The sequence below is a fragment of the Musca domestica genome, unplaced genomic scaffold (genome assembly GCF_030504385.1).
Source record: "Musca domestica strain aabys unplaced genomic scaffold, Musca_domestica.polishedcontigs.V.1.1 17, whole genome shotgun sequence".
In the NCBI taxonomy this organism is placed as follows: Eukaryota; Metazoa; Arthropoda; class Insecta; order Diptera; family Muscidae; genus Musca; species Musca domestica.
The window spans coordinates 15,169,724-15,183,514 of NW_026712230.1; the positions used below are offsets into that span (position 1 = coordinate 15,169,724).

The 13,791-nt window shown below is 32.8% G+C and overlaps 1 protein-coding gene across 1 annotated transcript in view; it reads left to right on the forward strand.

Moving 5' to 3' along the window:
• The window catches only part of LOC131801674 (roundabout homolog 2-like), a 310,984-nt gene that overhangs the window by 217,746 nt on the left and 79,447 nt on the right, over positions 1-13,791 (forward strand). The gene's annotated exons all lie outside the window — the stretch shown is intronic.

Here is a 13,791-nt window from a genome sequence, read left to right on the forward strand (position 1 = left end):
AAATAAATTTTTATCTTCAAAGGTATTAGCATAGGAGAACCGCCTATACGCAATACGCTCCCTCGCTTGATTTCCATCGTTGACAAAATGTTTACATCTTGTAAATAATGCAAGTGTTAAGAGCTACAACTGGTGTTTTTGGATTTGTTGTTGCTGTTGTTTTTAATGCAGTTGGGGAAAATCTTCAGTCTCTCAGTCATTGCACAGCTAAACTAACAATAACAAAGTGTATTTTAAATATTAACTTTTGAAAGCCTTAAAAATGACAGATATCGGCAGAATAATGATCGCCAAGTCTTTCTTTCTTTCTGCCGTAACAAAGAAAAGGAAATGGTAATTGACACCTGAAATGAATGATTATATATGTTTTCTTAAAGCAAACTCACAAGAAAAACCGACAAAGCTTTAATCGTTCGAATGATTCATATTGCAATTGAAAGTGATACAGAAGGACCTAAAAGTAGGCAACAAATTTTGAATATATTAAAATAAATAAAAATTGTCATCGACGTGGACTAAAAAGGTGTCTTACTATCCAAAATACCAAAATTTAGAAGAGAAATCTGAGGATTGAGAAGGATTCTCGATCTCTGATTCGATTCTTAAATGGCAGACAGTCTTTTATCGGAAGGAGGAGTTAATTTATGCCAACAGGACTCACATTTTAGCAAACGATTTTTTGTACGAAATTCACTTTATAATTTTGGCAAGAAGTTATTGTTCTCTGGTCGCAAGAAAAAATGTTTGTTGCTATCTAGAAATTTAGGATTTCACATCTCCTGAAAATAATGTGACTGAAAGCCGTATTGAAGGAAGAGAGGAATTTCTGTGTGAAAATATATTTGAAATTTAAACTTTAGATTATGTTTCATTTGTTGAAGGCTCCATTGACTCATACTTTGGCAGTTAGAGATATTTACATTTGTTTAAGATTCCAAATGGCCCTAGGATTAAGTAACAATACAAGATTTACATATATCTCGTATATTTAAATTGAATATAAATATATAAATTTTCTCTAAATGACCCTATAAGCATGCAACAGTTTTTGTGTGAAAGAGTATTTGAAATGTCGTTTCAATTATGTTTATGTGTCCAAGACTCAAATGTTATAAAAATGGTAACACATATATTTACATCTTTATTTAAAGACATTCCAAAATGAATCTAAATAGGCAACCATTTTTAATTTGAATTTAAAATTTAATGGGAAAATTTAATTTTTCTTCAAATGGACCTAAAAGTATGCAACAATTTTATATTCAAAATAGAGATACCCAATTTATATTCAAAGAATCCTAATTGTCAGACTACGATTGGAAACATGCAAGAAGCTTCAGTGAAGTTACAGATTCTCAACAATGGATATCATTTAATCCGAACGGAGGGGAAATGTTTAGTTTTTGAGAAACGTTTCAAAATCTATTCAAAAATCAAATTGAAAATATAATTCCTAATTCAAATTTTGGTATCGTATCTTCTCACAATATCCATCATTGACGATATTCCCATTGAAGCTAAAAATAGGCAAGATTTGGAGACAAAATTGACATTCGGGATTTTGAATGGTTGTCGAATAGAATTTTGTCTACATAGTCCGCATCATTGTATAATATCCTGAAGCTCTCTTGAATGAACCTAAAAATAGGCAACAATTTTTATTTGTAGACCCACAGACAAAATTCTCTTTATGATGATTGAAATAATCGTAATTATGGAAACTGTCAGAGTTCACATTAAACAGTTTTGGTTTAAAAGTGAACTCTTGCTGAATATATTCCAATTTTGCCTGAAAGTAGACCACGATTTTCAGTCCATTTCTGTCTGGACATAGAATGGAATTTAAGTAAATATTTCGTTGGGGTATTTGATTTGTTTGGTTTAAAAATCAGCTGCTCAACTACCATACCACAATTGGCTATCCCTTAAGTAAGTCTAAATTTTCCTAAAAGTAGGCAGCAGTTTTTAATTTGCATGTAGAGAAAAAATTACACTACAGATGATTGGAATGAGCGAGATGCATAAACCTAAATTCAGACAGCAAATTAAAATCGGTCACAGTTATAAGTTGTTGATATAAGGTTGGGGAAAAACTAAATGTCCTAAATATGGTTCCGATTTTTGTGAGAACTTTGTATGAAGTTCAAGTCAATTTTTTACGATCCTTTAGATTTTGGTTAAAAAAAGTACCGCCCATAATTAATCCCTACAATTATTTTTTTTGTCGATTTTTCTTAAATTAGCCAAAAAAAATTAATTGGCGGAAACAGAAACAATATTGACATCAGAAATAGGTGAAATGATTCGTCGTTTCGATTTCAATTTTTTTGGTCCTGAAATTATGCAGCAATTTTCAGTAAAAAAATGAATGAAACCCAGTTTTTCATTAGGATTATTCTAAAGTCTAGCAATATTAAATGTAGAATTTTTTAAAAATCAATAGCTATTTCATGTTCAGGAAAAGTGGGAATCAGGGGTTTTGCCGAATTGTCGCAAAGATTTCTGTCGGAATGCTCAAACTAATTTAGGATGCGAGTTATTGTTTTAACTTCAATAAATGAATCCAGATCAAATAAAGTGCAGAGCTTACAAAATGTTTCGTATTCAAAACTATTCCCAAGTGGCCTTGAAAGTATTCAACAATTTTTAGTTTTTCCAAATTAATATTAGGTTTTAATGAAACTACACTCGATATTGAAATTATGGTTTGGTGGAGAAGGAAATTCGCATTTATTACTAGTACCATTTTCTATTCTAAAGGCCTTCTCAATTTATAATTTGGGCTTATGCCCCGATGGTACATACCTTACTTTAATTTTTTCTTGAAATAAATTCTTCAGCATATTCTCCTTTAAGAAACCTCCAAATGTCCACCTCCTTTCATTAGCCCCCCAATAGTTACATTTCCCAAAAGACTCAAATTGTCTTTAACATTCATTGTTAACATGACAGAGCATCACACCACCTCCAAGTGTAGAGCAAACAAATCAAACAACTGTCCATCACCAACACTCCCCCCCAAAAACAGGAAAAGAAACTACCACCAACTATTGCCCTTAGTCATCACCGTCGTCATCGCAATTTCCCTGTGATTGATTTGCCATAAAAGTGAACAAATATTCAAGCAGCAATTGACAGCAAACAATGATAAATAAATTGAAATCGAGCAATAAAACTGAAAGTGACAGACCGACCACACGAGACCCACTTCCGATTGCAGACAGTCAGCGTGACATTTGGACAATTTCCTTAACAAGGGGAGAGCAGATTTTCTTTTCTATTTATTTTAAGCTAATTTTTCAAATGCTTTTCAAGTGCACGGAGATTAGTTGGGAATTAGCTGTGACAGATCCACTTGGAAGAATACAAATGAAAATTGTAATTAATCGTGGTTTGTCAATAAAAAACGGTTGTTCCATACAATAACAGAGAATGGCAAAGTGTTCCACAGATTCCCTTGGGGTGTTGGAGATGTTGGATGCAAAGAGGATTATTTGAAGGTCATGAGAAATTCAGTAAGTTTTCCATAAATAGAAAACCTTCTGATGAGTATTGTTTGGAAGGAAGATAGGCTCTGAAAGAGTTATTCTAGGGTCAATAGGTTTTCGTTTATAGTCATGGAGAGGGTCTCCATAATTAGAATAACTTCTTTAGTTCGAAAGAGACCTTCTAAATATAAAAAACTTTCGAGGGGTTTAAACATGAAATATTTTATTGCGGTCTTCCGTTTAATAAAGACTTTCTTTGACCTAATAAAGAATACCTGCTACATATTGGTGGCCTTAATGAGGTACATAGAGGGTAAATAAGAGTTTGGTACAGGTGCCTTAAAGGTTACATGATTTTAGGCTTCTTTTATACAAAGAGGACTATATAGCGGTTTTGTATATAGAAAATATCTGCAAGAAGTCTGCTCCGGTGGAATAATAGTAGGAGCCTTTTTTGGTTGTTTTATATTAAGATTGAGCACCTGGAGACATTCTGGGCCTTCTGGGTACCTTCTATGGGTAGACGTCCTTCTAGAAATATTCCATAATAAATTAAATAATAAATTAATAAATACATTTACATGGATGTGACCATTTGAACTATAATCGTGTCTACTTAGAAGGATAACTGAAGGAACCTTCTGAACTATCATAGTGAATTTTTTAAGAATATTTTTTTAAAAGCCACTCTTCAAGGTCCGTGGACTTGTAGAGAAAATGTTTGAAGGACCATACTCATGCATTTTAAAGAACATCTCACAAGGAACATCTGAATATATACATGGTGAATTAAAACAAGTAAAAAAACATTAAGTTCGGCCGGGCCAAACTTTTAATACCCTCCACCTTAGGGTAAAGGAAAAATTAGAAGAAATGTGGCAAAAACCATTAGAATGCCGAATATCGGGAGGTATCGTTATATAAGGGGCTATATCGTGGACCTACACGTGCAATGTTTCGCCAAAGGGGCTAGAACCCATTATGACCTACAGATACCAATTTTCAGACAAATCCGTGAAAAAATGTGGCAAAAATCATCAAATTACCGAATATCGGGAGGTACCGTTATATGGGGGCTATACCAAAACGTGGATCTATAATTTCAATGACTCGCCACACGAACTGGGACCCATTATGATCAACAACTACCAATTTTCAGAGAAATTCTTGAAAAAATGTGTCAAAAAATCATCAAAATACCGAATATTGGGAGGTACCGTTTTATGGGGACTATATCAAAACGTGGACCTATACATACAATGATTTGCCACACGTACAGGGACCCGTTATGACCTACAAATACCAATTTTCAGACAAATCCGTGGACAAATGTGGCAACAATCATCAAATTATCGAATATCGGGAGGTACCGTTATATGGGGGCTACATGAAAACGTGGACCTATACATAAAATGTTACCCCACTGGAGCCAGCATCCATTATGACTTAAAAAGGTCAATTTTTAGACAAATCCGTTGAAAAATGTGGTAAAAATCACCAAAATACCGAATAACGGGAGGTACCGTTATATGGGGGCTACATGAAAACGTGGACCCATACATATAATGTTACCCCACTGAAGCTAGAATCCATTACGACTTACAAAGGTCAATTTTTAGACAAATCCGTGGAAAAATGTGGCAAAAATAATCAAAATACCGAATATCGGGAGGTACCGTTATATGGGGGCTATACCAAAAAGTAGACCGATATATCCCATTTCCAATACCAACCATCCTAGGGACAATACACACACTTGTGCCAAATTTCAAAGGTCTACGTCAAATAATGTGGGCTCTATCGTGATTTCAACAGACAGACGGACAGACAGACAGACAGACAGACAGACGGACAGACAGACAGACAGACGGACATCGCTAAATCGTCTTAGAATTTTATGCTGATTATGAATATATATACTTTATGGGGTCTACGACGAATATTTAGAGGTGTTACAAACGGAATGACAAAGTTAATATACCCTCCTACCCATGGTGGAGGGTATAAAAACTGCAACAAAGTCAAACGCCATAATTTTTACATTTTTTAAAATTTTTTAATGAAAAAAAAATTATGGAAATAGCATCAAATTTTAGAATAAGTTTAGATTTGTTCGAATTGGTCACTTTTGCCACTAGTTATGGTCTTTAAACGGCCCATGAAACCGTCACACGCTGCCCAAATGTTGCTCTAAGGTATTTTGGCACATTCCCGGTGAAGCGCTTGCTTGATATGATCGACACTTTGGTAATGTTTAGTGCCAACCTTGCTTCAGACACAATAGTCCAACGGATTGGTATCCGTAGATTTTGCGCTGGAAAAGAAACGAGGAACCTCATTTTGCAACCATTCTTGGGTGGCGCGTGCTGAGTACGAGTCCTGTTGGAATATCCAAGGTCTGCGACCAAAATGTTTGTGTGGCCGGGGCTTTAATACACCCTCCAGAATATTTTCGCGATAATATTCGGCATTTATTCTGATGTCACGGTCGATTAATACTAGCGGAGATCGAGCATTTACAGCATTTATTCTGATGCCATGGTCGATTAATACGAGCGAGAGCGACCATCGGCTGTTGTGACGGCTCACACAACCACCATGGCCGGCGCTTGAGTTCTGGTGGCCAACCGAAGTTACACATTTTCAGCTGTCCTCTTTGGCAAGTAAACACCACGATCATTTTGTTTGTTTACAAACTGCTGGACAACGAATCTTTTCTCAGAAAACAAAATTCGGCAGTTCACCACTTTCAGCCAAGCGAAGCAACTCTTTAGCTCTTTTGAGTCGATTTTCTTTCTGTTGCGGTATAAGTTCTTGCACTTTTTGGAATTTCAATGGCTTTACCCCGAACTGATTTTTCAATATTAGCCGAATGGAATATTTCGATATGTTCAGCTCACGGTTCATTTTTCGGTCACTGCGACGATGTTACTGTTTTGTTACGTCCACTTCCTTGACGTCGGGCTACGCTACCAGTATCACGGTAACGAGCCATGGTACAATACACAAAATATTTATTCACATTTAAATGCTGGAGTGCTCTAACGATAGCCACTTGTGGTTTTCCAGCCAAATATAAAGAAATCACACTATCACGCTTGAATTCCATCACGAATGACTTTTTTCTGGAAAATTCTCAACAAAGTGCTTTTGTATGCTTGTAAACAATATATTGAGCTGTCACTGGAATAATTTTAAAAGCTGTCGGACGAGTGGTTTAGAAATGACAGCAGTCTGAAGTTGGTTACAGTTTTTTCATCTCACTCTGTATATAATAACAAAAAAATGGTCCTTTAGTATTACTACATTTATCTCCCCCATTCATTATTTCCTCTCTTTAATTTTTCTCAATATTTGCTCTTTGCTTTTTTAAATATTAAGACGTGATCATTATTATTAGCTTTTAAAGATATTATGTTTTTTTATTATAAGCACTTAACTGAAATATTTCCTATGTTAATAGAAATTATCAACCCCCAGAATTCTCAATTAATCTGAGGTTAATATATTCTCCTACGGAGGTGGAGGAAAATATTTATTAATTTATGGGTTTTTAATAAAAGAGCACTTAGAATAATGATGACAACTCATATTTAAACATTAAAAGCTATTATTTGAAATTACATAGAAATTTCAAGGCAATATAATATGACCCGATATTTTCCCATTTCACACTAATAAAAACAGATAATATTCCATTACAAAAAATGAAACTAATGAAAGACCCTCACTTAATTCGTCTCTCTCTCTTCTTATATAAAAATTTCGTTGCTTCCATGGGTAGTTCTCACTTCGTGTTTTTTTCTTCTTAAATTGAAAACATTGTTGAACCAAATTCACGATTTCTTAAGAAATTTTTATGTTGATTTAATTTCCATTATATTCGGAAAAACTGTCTTAAAGCTATTCGCAAATGTTTATTTTCTATAAAACAATTGAATTGAATTGATTTTTTTTTTCATTGCTGCACTTTAAAACAATGTTGTTTTTAGCTGCAAAACTAAGCGGCAAAACTAAGACCCCCTTTATTTTCCAAAAACAAGAAGAAAAACTGCAAAACTTATGGAAAATGTGTCAATATAAATTATGGCCTGCTGGTTGGCGCGTTATTCGCGCTGTCATTGTCAGGCTAAAAACGGTCTGGAAAATGACACCCCGAAAAAAATGCATGGCGCAAAGAAATCCAATTGCAATAGAATGCAGGCTAAGACAAAGCATAGCACACCACCACACAATAATTTATGACCCCAAAGGAAAATCTATTAAAAATTTATGGACCTCCTGCACCGAAGACATTGTTTTGTTGAGGGAAATTGAGGAGTTTTCAAACGGTCGCAATGCTTAAAGTTCCCTGGAAATAATATTAAGTTTAATATTTTTAAGTGGATGATACTTACATTTACATAGTTTTCAATATTTTTTCTATTTGTGCTGATGATGATGATGACTTTTTAGTAACGGAAATAATAAATATCTTCAATATAATTGAGTGCTAGTTGAAGCGTTAGAATGGAATTGAGAAAAAAAAAAACACTTAAAATTGTTTAACTTACACGCCTGCAATAAAAATATACATTCATTGGCGGTTATGGGCAACACAATTGAACTTTCACGCTAAATTGAGATGTTTATGGGATAATCCATGGCAAAAGTATAAGTAAAGAAAAATAAAATAAAAAAGTAAGAAAAAAAAAATACAAAATAAAACCAGAAAAAATAGATTTCTTAAAAAATAAAAAAATATCACCGAAGAAAAATATTTTTTTATAAAAATATAATCGAAAATAAGATTTTCATTAGAAGTTTTTTTTTCGAGGTTTTGATCATATCAAGAAGGTTTTCCAAAGAAGAAATTAAAAAAAAATACTCCCATAGGTAATGTTATCGATATCAATAATTTCTAGAGATAAGTAATGAATAACTAAATTTTCTCTAGAAGTTGTCATCGATATCTAATTTTTCTATGGTCCCGTAAACATTTCTATACCCTCAGCCATATGGCTAGAGAGGGTTACATCATTTGATACGGCCAAAATGAGGTCCATAGTCCTGAGGTCTCTTTGGACCAAATCCGTTTCAGGATATTTGGGTTCGGTTTAGCGATGTCCGTCTGTCTGTCTGGCTGGTGTGCACAATAATTCTTGAAGGGAGTATTCGATTTGATCCAAACTTGGTAATATTATTGTCAAATTTAGATCGAGTTCGGAGGTGGGCAATATCGGTCCACTCCTTCTGATACCTCCCGCACAAAATTTCAACGTTTTCGAAGAAAATAATTTACTGCACAGAAAGAGAAAGGATAGTCCGATTGTGCTCCAACTTTGCGAATCCTATTATTTGCATAAGTTCTAGGTGAGGCGCGAAAATTGACATGATCGGTTCATCCCATCAAGTACCTTCCCCACAAAGGCTCAAAATTTTGAATAATTACAACTTTTATAAAATGTGATGTAAGTATTCGATGGTCTTCAAATTGCACACATCACAATATTTTTATTAATTTCTTTGTCAGGTGTGAAGATGGAATACATCAGTCCTTCTGGTACCTCCCCCACAAAGGGTCAAAATTTTGAATATTTATTATGCTCATAAAACACGAACTTAACATTCGATTCCATTCAGACTTGGCACATCTCAATACTCCAATCAACGCAAGATCTGTTATAAAGACGGTAGAGATCGGAACATTCCTTCTGGTACCTATTCCTAAAGGGACGAAGATTTGAAAAACCAAAACGATCATAAAATCCGAAATAACTATCCAACTCTCTTCAAATTAGACACATCACAATATTTGTGTTAACCCAAGATCTGATGTGAAGACGGAATATATCGGTCCACTCCTTCTGGTACATCCCCCACAAAGGCTTAAATCTTTGAATATCCGTGAAACTCATAAAACGCGAATATAGCATCGGATTCCATCTAGACTTGGTACATCTCAATATTTCCATCAACACAAGATCTGTTATAATGATGGTGTAGATCGGGCTACCTCTCCCACATAGGGTTCAAATTTCACACATCCAAATATTTTTGCTAACGTAAGATCTGTTGTGAAGATGATATATATCTGCCAACCTCTTTTGGTACCTCAACCACAAAGGGTCACAATTTCTAATACTTATATTTGTCATAACTTGCGAAGTCGGCGATTCTTTACAACTTGCTATATCCAAATATTTTTCTTAACCAGAAGTCTGATATGAATATGTCATTCATCGGAGTTTATGATTTCGCATAAAATTGGATATAAATGTTCGATTTAGATGAAGTAAGAAAATGAAATACTTTGGTCCGCTATATTTGTTACCTCACGTATATTTTCACATTTTCCAAAAATTTGCACATATCTCATATAGTTCAAATCTGGCATGTTGTAATATATAATAATTTATAACCTCGCCCATAACGGGTCAACAATTTGAATAATAATAACTAAAGGCTGGGGTATAAATATGTCGGCAAAACCGACTGATACTATTTTACTTGGTTTCTTTGAATTTTTTTACGATCCGATTTTTCTGAAATACAATTGATAATCGGATATTCCATAAAGAAAGTTTTACGAATAATATCATAGTCTTTAAAAAAAATATTATTTAAGGAATCTCCCATCTTCCGCACTCCCATAATAAATTCCACGAAGACCTCGTATGCTTTATTGTGAATGCAAGAAGTAAGACAACAATAACAACAAACAATATCACTACAAACGACCGCCCGCAGTGTTATCAATCAGCGGCGGTGATAGTGACGATTCCACCACCGCTAAAAAATAAACACCAGCCAGGCAGCAGCAACAGCCAAGCACAATCCAGTCAGAGCCACCACAGTCATCAGCAACGGCATCATTGTTTTACCCCAGGAAAAAAATGTGAATGTTATTCTTCTTCAGGCATCGGGGCAAAATCTACACAAATAGAACTTGGAAAAAAATAATCATAAAAATAACAACAACAACAAAAGCAAAACCTCTTCAGAGGCAATACCAGCATCCGCAGCATCATTGTCTCCTACAACTTTATAGTGTGGTGCCCTAGACTTTAATCCACTGTTGTTTTAAACTCCACTATAAAAAAATATTCTGTTGGTGCTAGTGAAAGAAGACAATGGGGGTGTGTTAGGAGGATAATGATCATTATGCATATCTTCATTATTATCTTTATTGAAATTGTCATCCATCTTTTTTACATCTCTGTTGATGTGATGTTGTGTTTTCAAATACGATTTTTATGTCTTCCTTCACATTGCTTTCGTCTGCTTCTTCAATTGAACATTTGTTGAAGGTACATATTTTTGTCTGTTCTGTCTGTCTTACTGTTTTTCTTTTTTGTAGTTGTTGTTTTTCTTTTACCGAGAACAAATATCTAAAATTATGGATTCTTCTCTTAGGGGGCAAGAAACATGTGTTTTTTTTCTGTAAGAAGTCATAACTTAAGAGCTAATATCCAGACGTGTGCAGGGCTAATTTTAAAATGACACGAGGTGCTGGTGTAAGTTTCATTCTTATTCATGTTTTAGTGATGTGGAATGGAAAACTCCACACATGGAATCGATATGGCTATGAAGAACAGGCTGCCAAGTGTCACATGCTGCTTTGGGATTTTAGAAAATAAAATTAAGGAAAATAGAAATTCTCTAACAAATAATGTTGTCAATACGATTTTATAAAGAAAATGTTCTTGTCGATAACCTTTTCGCGGAGAATGTTATTTTTGGTCGTATTTGCAATAAAAAGTGTAATTATCGATAACATTTCCTATATCGGATATATTTTCATTAAAACATTGTTATCGGATATATGTTCCATAGAAAACATTGTAATCGGAAATATTTTCTATAGAAAACTTTGTTATAGGAAATATTTTTTATAGACAACATTGTTATCGGAAATATTTTCTATAGAAAACATTGTTATCGGAAATATTTTCTATAGAAAACACTGTTATCGGAAATATTTTCTATAGAAAACATTGTTATCGGAAATATTTTCTATAGAAAACATTGTTATCGGAAATATTTTCTATAGAAAACATTGTTATCGGAAATATTTTCTACAGAAAACTTTGCTATAGGAAATATTTTCTTTAGAAAACATTGCTATCGACAACATTTTCCATATGAAATATTGTTATCGACAATTTTTTCCATAGAAAATATTGTTATCGACAATATATTCCATAGAAAATATTGTTATCGACAATATTTTCTATAGGACAGATTGTTATCGAGAATATTTTTTTAGAAAATATTGTTATCGAGAATATTTTTTATAGAAAATATTGTTATCGACAATAGTTTTAATGAAAAATATTATCGATAACAATATTTTCTATGCAAAATATTATCGACAATATTTTCTATAGGAAACGTTGTTATCGACAATAGTTTCTATAGGAAACATTGTTATCGGCTATATTTTCTATATGAAACATTGTTATCGACAATATTTTCTATATGAAACATTGTTATCGACAATATTTTCTATGGGAAATATAGTTATCGACAATTGTTTCCATAGAAAATATTGTTATCGACAATTGTTTCCATAGAAAATATTGTTATCGACAATAGTTTCTATGGAAAATATTATCGATTATAATAATTTCTATGGAAAATATTGTTATCGACAATATTTTCTATAGGAAACATTGTTATTAACAATATTTTCTATAGGAAACATCCTTATCGACAATATTTTCTATAGGAAATATAATTATCGACTGTATTTTCTGTAGGAAATATAGTTATCGACAATATATACAAAATATTATAATCGATAATATTTTCCATAGAAAATATTGGTATCCATAATATTTTCCATAGAAAATAGTGTTATCGACAATATTTTACTATAGGAAATATTCTTGTCGACAATATTCTCTATAGGAAATATTCTTATCGACAATATTTTCTATAGGAATTATTGTTATCGATAACAATATTTTATATAGGAATTATTGTTATCGATAACAATATTTTATATAGGAATTATTGTTATCGATAACAATATTTTCTATAGGAAATATTATAATCAACAATATTTTCTATAGAAAATATCTTCTTGTCGGAAACAATATTTAAATAATAACTAGTTGTCGACAAATTTTTTTTATTATTTTTTTTTTATTTCGATAAGAAGTTTCCCTATTTCCCCTCCACATGTTCAGTATTTTTCATTATCAATTATATCGACAATTTTTTGGACCCAATTTTACAAAGAAAAGCTAAGTCTGTCTCGATTTTATATTGAAAATCTCGTTGTCGAAAAGATTTTCCACATATTTTCAGTTATCCTTGTCGTTTCCTCTCAATTAAAATTTTAAACATTTTGATTAAATTATATAAAACATTTCTCGGCTCATTTCCATTTTCATTTTCTGTACCACATTAAAGACCATTTTAATAATGTACAATGTGATTTGCATATTTTTAGGCTTAAATAGAATGTTCCTATGTCAAGGCTTATGATTTCACTCAAACGAGCTATCTATCAAAAATCAAAAGCTAAAACCAAACATTTTTCTTCATGCCTTCATTTTGGATTTAGAAAATTCATTCACTCATTTTCCTAACATTTATTCAGCAGCTACTGACTCAACCACCTAGTAATTTCTAATGCTCAGCCATGTGCAAATTTGAGGTTAGCATAATTTTACTAATGAATGAATATGCATAGTTTTAAAATATTTTCCAAATTAATGTATATATCAGCTGTGCCACGAACTTTGGCAATGCATAATTTTTGGGGGAATTTTTGCTGTTACTCGTTCCTTTGCTTTTGGAATTTCCAAAAGCGCTTGGCATTTTGCTTTATAATAAAGCAAGTGGTGGTGTTTCTTTACCATACTCATTAAAATAATTGCAAAAATTTATTGCTGTATAGTTTGTTATGCTAATGTTTAAGTAGAGAAATTAAGAGAGCAGAGAAACTGATTTTTGAGAGGAAATATTTGGAATAAAAGATTTCAGTAGTCAAAAAATTAATCTAGTTTATATGCCTCGTCACTATTTTGGTTATTTAAATAATATCCATTTTTCTCATAGCCTACTTCTAGGTTAATTAGTAAAAAATAAAACATCTTTGCAACATATGTTGAGGCTGAACGTTAATTATTTTTTCCATTTTACTCTCATCAAAGACTAAGCAATGTTGATACAAAAAACCATATATTGTAGCATACATTTAGGTCAACTAGCCAAGCAACAAATTAAATGCCTAGCAGTGTATCATGCATTTGCTTTTTATTTGTTTGCTTTTGTGGCCTACTTTTGGGGGCAATTTGTTCCACACAAAAAA